Raw genomic sequence first — 5,000 nt, forward strand, 5'->3', positions numbered from 1 at the left:
CTACAAGATATATTTGGTACGAGTAATATCCTACTTTTTCTATATGCTCTTATACTGATGGAAATACATTTCTCTAGTCTTCTTTTATTAAAAAAAAAAAAAATCAGATATGTCCACATTCTGCATTCACCGCCGATTTTATCGTCGACAAGACGACAACCACAACAGTGCAATAGAGAATGGTGGCAATGTGACACCAAACTTGGTTGATCAGTATGAAAGGACGCATTCAATTAGTCCTAACGCAGATAAATGTGGAATTGGTCATCACGATTCATGCTTTTGTCGTTTGCCCTGTTGTGATTGGCATTGTCATAGAAACGCACTATATAGAAGTATAACGATTGAAGATTTACTTGTTTTTAAATGCAATGAGGTAAAAGTAATACAAAATTCTATCAAATTGAAAACTAAAATCACTAGCAAATAGATACTTAAAAAAAGGTAGTAGAGCTGTACTAAATTACATTATTTGAGTATTTGTATTTAGTTACATTACAACACTGTATTCGCCCTTCGATATTTTTCCACAAGCAAAATTTATAAAAGGAAAAGATAACGTTGCAACACATCGTACAGTACAGTGGTACGTACTATACATGAGTATTACGTAAAGAACGTGCCCACTTGACATGCTCATGATGAAAATCCATGTGAACAAGTTGTATAGACACAGTAAAGGAAACATGGACTGGAGATGAAGCTTTTATTCCTAACATTTCGTCTATCGACTTTCTCAAAGGAATAAGCATACTAGATACATACAGAGTTTATATACACGCCTTACGGCTTCACCTCCAGTCCTTGTTTCCTTTACCGTGTCTATACAACATGATCATGATGTTATTTTAGTGCACCAATAACTCAAACTCAGTAAAAGACTTTGTTCAGTGCGTTAGGAGCAGTTGGGATAGAAGTCGACGCGGTGAAAGGTTTTTATTTTGTCTGCTAACATTACGAGCGGCAAGTCGCAGAAAACGTGGAACTGCACAATAATGCAAGCATAAAATATGACGTAAAAATAAATTACTGTTGGAAAAACTGTGGAAAAATATGTAAATAAACCACAAAATTACAGACTAATGTAGGCAATTATTATCAAATGATATGACACCACTCTCGAAGGATATTTCTAAGAAAACGTCTGCAATTATTTAAAAGGTAACTAAGTAAAAATTATATATCACGAAAATAGAGCGGCCTCGACTTAGCATTGCCTCGACTCGCCGAGGTCACGAGGTACGAAAACGACACAAGCCAGTGCCTTCAGAGGCCGAAAACTCCATCTCGAGACCTTCAACAATGATATATGTACATACATATGTACATAAATAAATAGATAGAAATATGTATATAAATATATGTATATATATATATATACATATATACATATATATATATTTATTTACATATATATATATACATATATATATATATATGCATTTACGTATATATATATATATATATATATATATATATATGTATATATATATATGTATATGCATGCAGGTATATATATATATATATATATATATATGTATATATATATATATATATGTATATATATATATATATGTATATATATATGTGTATGTGTGTACGTATATATATATATATATATATATATATGAGTGTGTGTGACGTATATATACATATATATATATATGTGTACGTATATATATGTATGTACTTATATATATATAGTATGTACGTATAGTATATAAAATATATATATATATATATATATATATATATATATATATATAAGAACGTTATATGAGAGAGGGATTTATGGTGGGGAAGGGTAAACGTAGATGGCTAAAAAATACAAATTTATTATAATTGTACTTGACGGTCTTGTTATATACGTTGTTTCGGTTATATAACCTTCCTCAGAAGATATGTTAACAGAAAGAACGATCTATCTTGTGGTCAAACATCCTTGGTTCAAACAACACAAAACAACAATATTTAAACCCGAGTGGGGGAATATGTGAAGCCTTCGAAGCTTCACAAGTTCCCACCATAACGGGTATATTAAATGTTGTGACCAATATGTTCTGTAACAAGTTCTCTGAGGAAGGCGTATATATATAACCGATACGTGATGAACAATAAATTGTATACTGTATTCTTAGCACCATCTTCGTTTACCCTTCCCCACCTATAACTCTCTCATTTGTCTTAAACATTTTATCAATATATATATATATATATGTATATATATATATATATACGTTATATAAATTTATATGTAACGTGATATATATATATGTAAATATATATATGTACGTTATATATATTATTATATATATATTATATATATATATTATAATATATATATGTATGTAATATATATATGTATTATGTACGTCCGTGTGTGTATATATATATATATATATATATATATATATATATATATTTATTAATACAACATCCTGACATATCCTGGACCAGTTTTGTAAGAGGAGTTAGAGGGGAAAACAAAACACAGTAGAACAGTAGGAGTTTATTTCTTGACTAGTTATTCGCACTCGCACTATGTTATGCTTCGTATATACAGTAGATGTTCTTCAGAAAGAGATGGGTTTGCATTACAGTAATAACTGGTATTAAATACATACAAAAAAAATATTAAGGAGAAAGGAGGGTATACAGGGACAGGGTCAAGCATGAGTAATTTTTCCTGAGTGGCTTGTCCTTGCTTCTTGATTAATTTATTGGCCTCTTAACCTGGCTATTCCCCTTAGCTATTGTTGCGTGTTGTTCAGTTTGTTTATATGGTCTTCTGTAGGTCGTTTAAGTGTCATATTGTTTGTGTCCGAGCTCCCGCGGATCAAGATCCAACACAATACCGGCCCATTTCCCCCCCAAACTAAGATCAATCTAAAACCAATCTGCTTTACGTAGTTATAGTTATATATGAACAATAAAGGTGGGTGGTAATCGCGTTCTCCTCGGACACAAGATGAAATACATCAGGTTCATGAAAAGGGAAAGACCCATGCACCTCTTCACTCGGCTCTCCGGACAAAGGGAACACCTTCAGACCACTACAAGAACCACAAAAAAAAACTGACCCAACAAGCTAAAGGATGGATGTGGCCAATGACGTTATTCAATCCAACCAAAAGGCAAAGCAAAAGGCGATGGATATAATAGCTCAGTAAAAAATAACCGAGACAGATAAAGGAAAAAACGCCACATATAATATACTTCTTCTATCCCCCTACGGAAAGCATGAAGGCAATATCCAAGTAACCAACCCCATCCAATCATGTGAGGTCCTCCCTACCCTAAGGACACACACAAGCCTGAGGTACTCAGACCATTAACCTCCGGATATTGGCACACAGCTGCGCCCCCATAGGTTAGCTAAACATCTTGCTAAACCATACTATCTCTCAATCAGATTGGTAAAATCAGTGAGGCACACTTAAAAACTCGTCCGACTTAATTAAATAGATTAAAGGAAATAGATTTCAAAAGACAAAGGGTAGTATGGTAAGTTATGATTTTAAAGAGTTTATTTACTAATGTCCTCTAATACAAAATGCCATCTCTGCTATCAAGTAAAGTCTTGACACACATCAACGCGGACGACCTTTCCTATTTAATAAGAGAGACGTATATATAAAACTATGTATTGAAATATGCTTATAAGTGTGCGTCTGTTTCCTTTCAACGCCGGAAAACTTTTTATCCACCAACGAGAAGGTTTGCCTATGGATCCCCTATAAGTGCAGTAGGCGCATGCCTCTTTATTATGGGAGACACTTGAACAAGAAGAATATATATTAAGATAATCCCAAATAACAGCAAATGGTACTAGGTACGTAGATGACTGTATAATAATCATCTCGTTCTCCCCCAAAGGACCAACCAACATTGATGACATCCATCTACAACTTCAACCAAGGTCCATCTCCAGGATCCCAACTAAACAGTAGAACACGAGAGGTTAAATGGGGTCCCTACCGTTCATCCTAGATACAGTTAATCATAGAGTAAAATAGTACTGTCAATTCAAATTCAAAGTATGTAATAGAAACCCACCCACAAAAGATGACATATATTAGTTTTTTTCAGGTGCTCACACCAACACCAAAGAGACCAGACCGGCGAAGTCATGGGCTTCTTTCACTCATGAGCACTCCGAGCACACAAAGATATGCATGAGCCTGGAATTCCTCCATGACGAATTAACAACATCATGTCACCGAAACTTTCCCAGAAAACTTGGCTTTCCCTACGGTCTTGGTTCCCTACCGGTCTCTCAAGTCCCACCTTGGAAGAAGGCCCCAAGCTGTAAGGGAGAGGAATAACAAGGAGGAAAAAAACATTTAAAAACATTAACTACGTAAGTAGTTCCCACTTCTGATTTGGCCTGCGCCACTAAGTAAAGAATTTAAGACACTCAAAAACTATCCGTTTCTATGCTATGTGACGCAACAGGAAAGAAAATCGGGGACATCATAAAACCAAAGATGGAAAAATAATATATTATTACCAACAGTTTAGTTGATAGAATCCCTTGTAGGTTGTGATAAATGTTTATATTGGAGAAACATATAGGAGTTTGCCAACAAGACTAAAAGGGGGGATCAAGAACACAGAGCCGATGTCGTTCAACCAACCGTGTAAACCAGCGCGTTCGTGCACCATATAGATGAAAAAAGGGCACCTACCAAAAAATGTATGACGGTGATATATTACACACAACTATATCAGTAAGGAAACAGAGGAAAAATGGTAGAATGTAAGAAAGCCATATATACCCACAAATGCACAAATGCACAAATAATAGAGCATAGGAGATATTAAATATCAAAGATCTCTGCACTACATGCAAGCATCTGAGTGGGAAAACATACAGGAACATCTGTTGCACCTTGCGTAGCATATACAACCGGACAACGGCGGTTCAGTCGTTAGCACACACGGAAGCGCCAGTCCGACCAACCGGCACCGCAAACCGCACGATTTCGTGCAATGATACC

The 5,000-nt window shown here is 34.9% G+C and overlaps 1 protein-coding gene across 1 annotated transcript in view; it reads right to left on the reverse strand.

Annotated features, from left to right (window-relative positions):
- The window catches only part of LOC143017433 (carbohydrate sulfotransferase 11-like), a 50,851-nt gene that overhangs the window by 41,334 nt on the left and 4,517 nt on the right, over nucleotides 1–5,000 (reverse strand). The gene's annotated exons all lie outside the window — the stretch shown is intronic.

The sequence above is a fragment of the Oratosquilla oratoria genome, chromosome 3 (genome assembly GCF_046742065.1).
Source record: "Oratosquilla oratoria isolate Oo_2021 chromosome 3, ASM4674206v1, whole genome shotgun sequence".
NCBI classification, from domain to species: Eukaryota; Metazoa; Arthropoda; class Malacostraca; order Stomatopoda; family Squillidae; genus Oratosquilla; species Oratosquilla oratoria.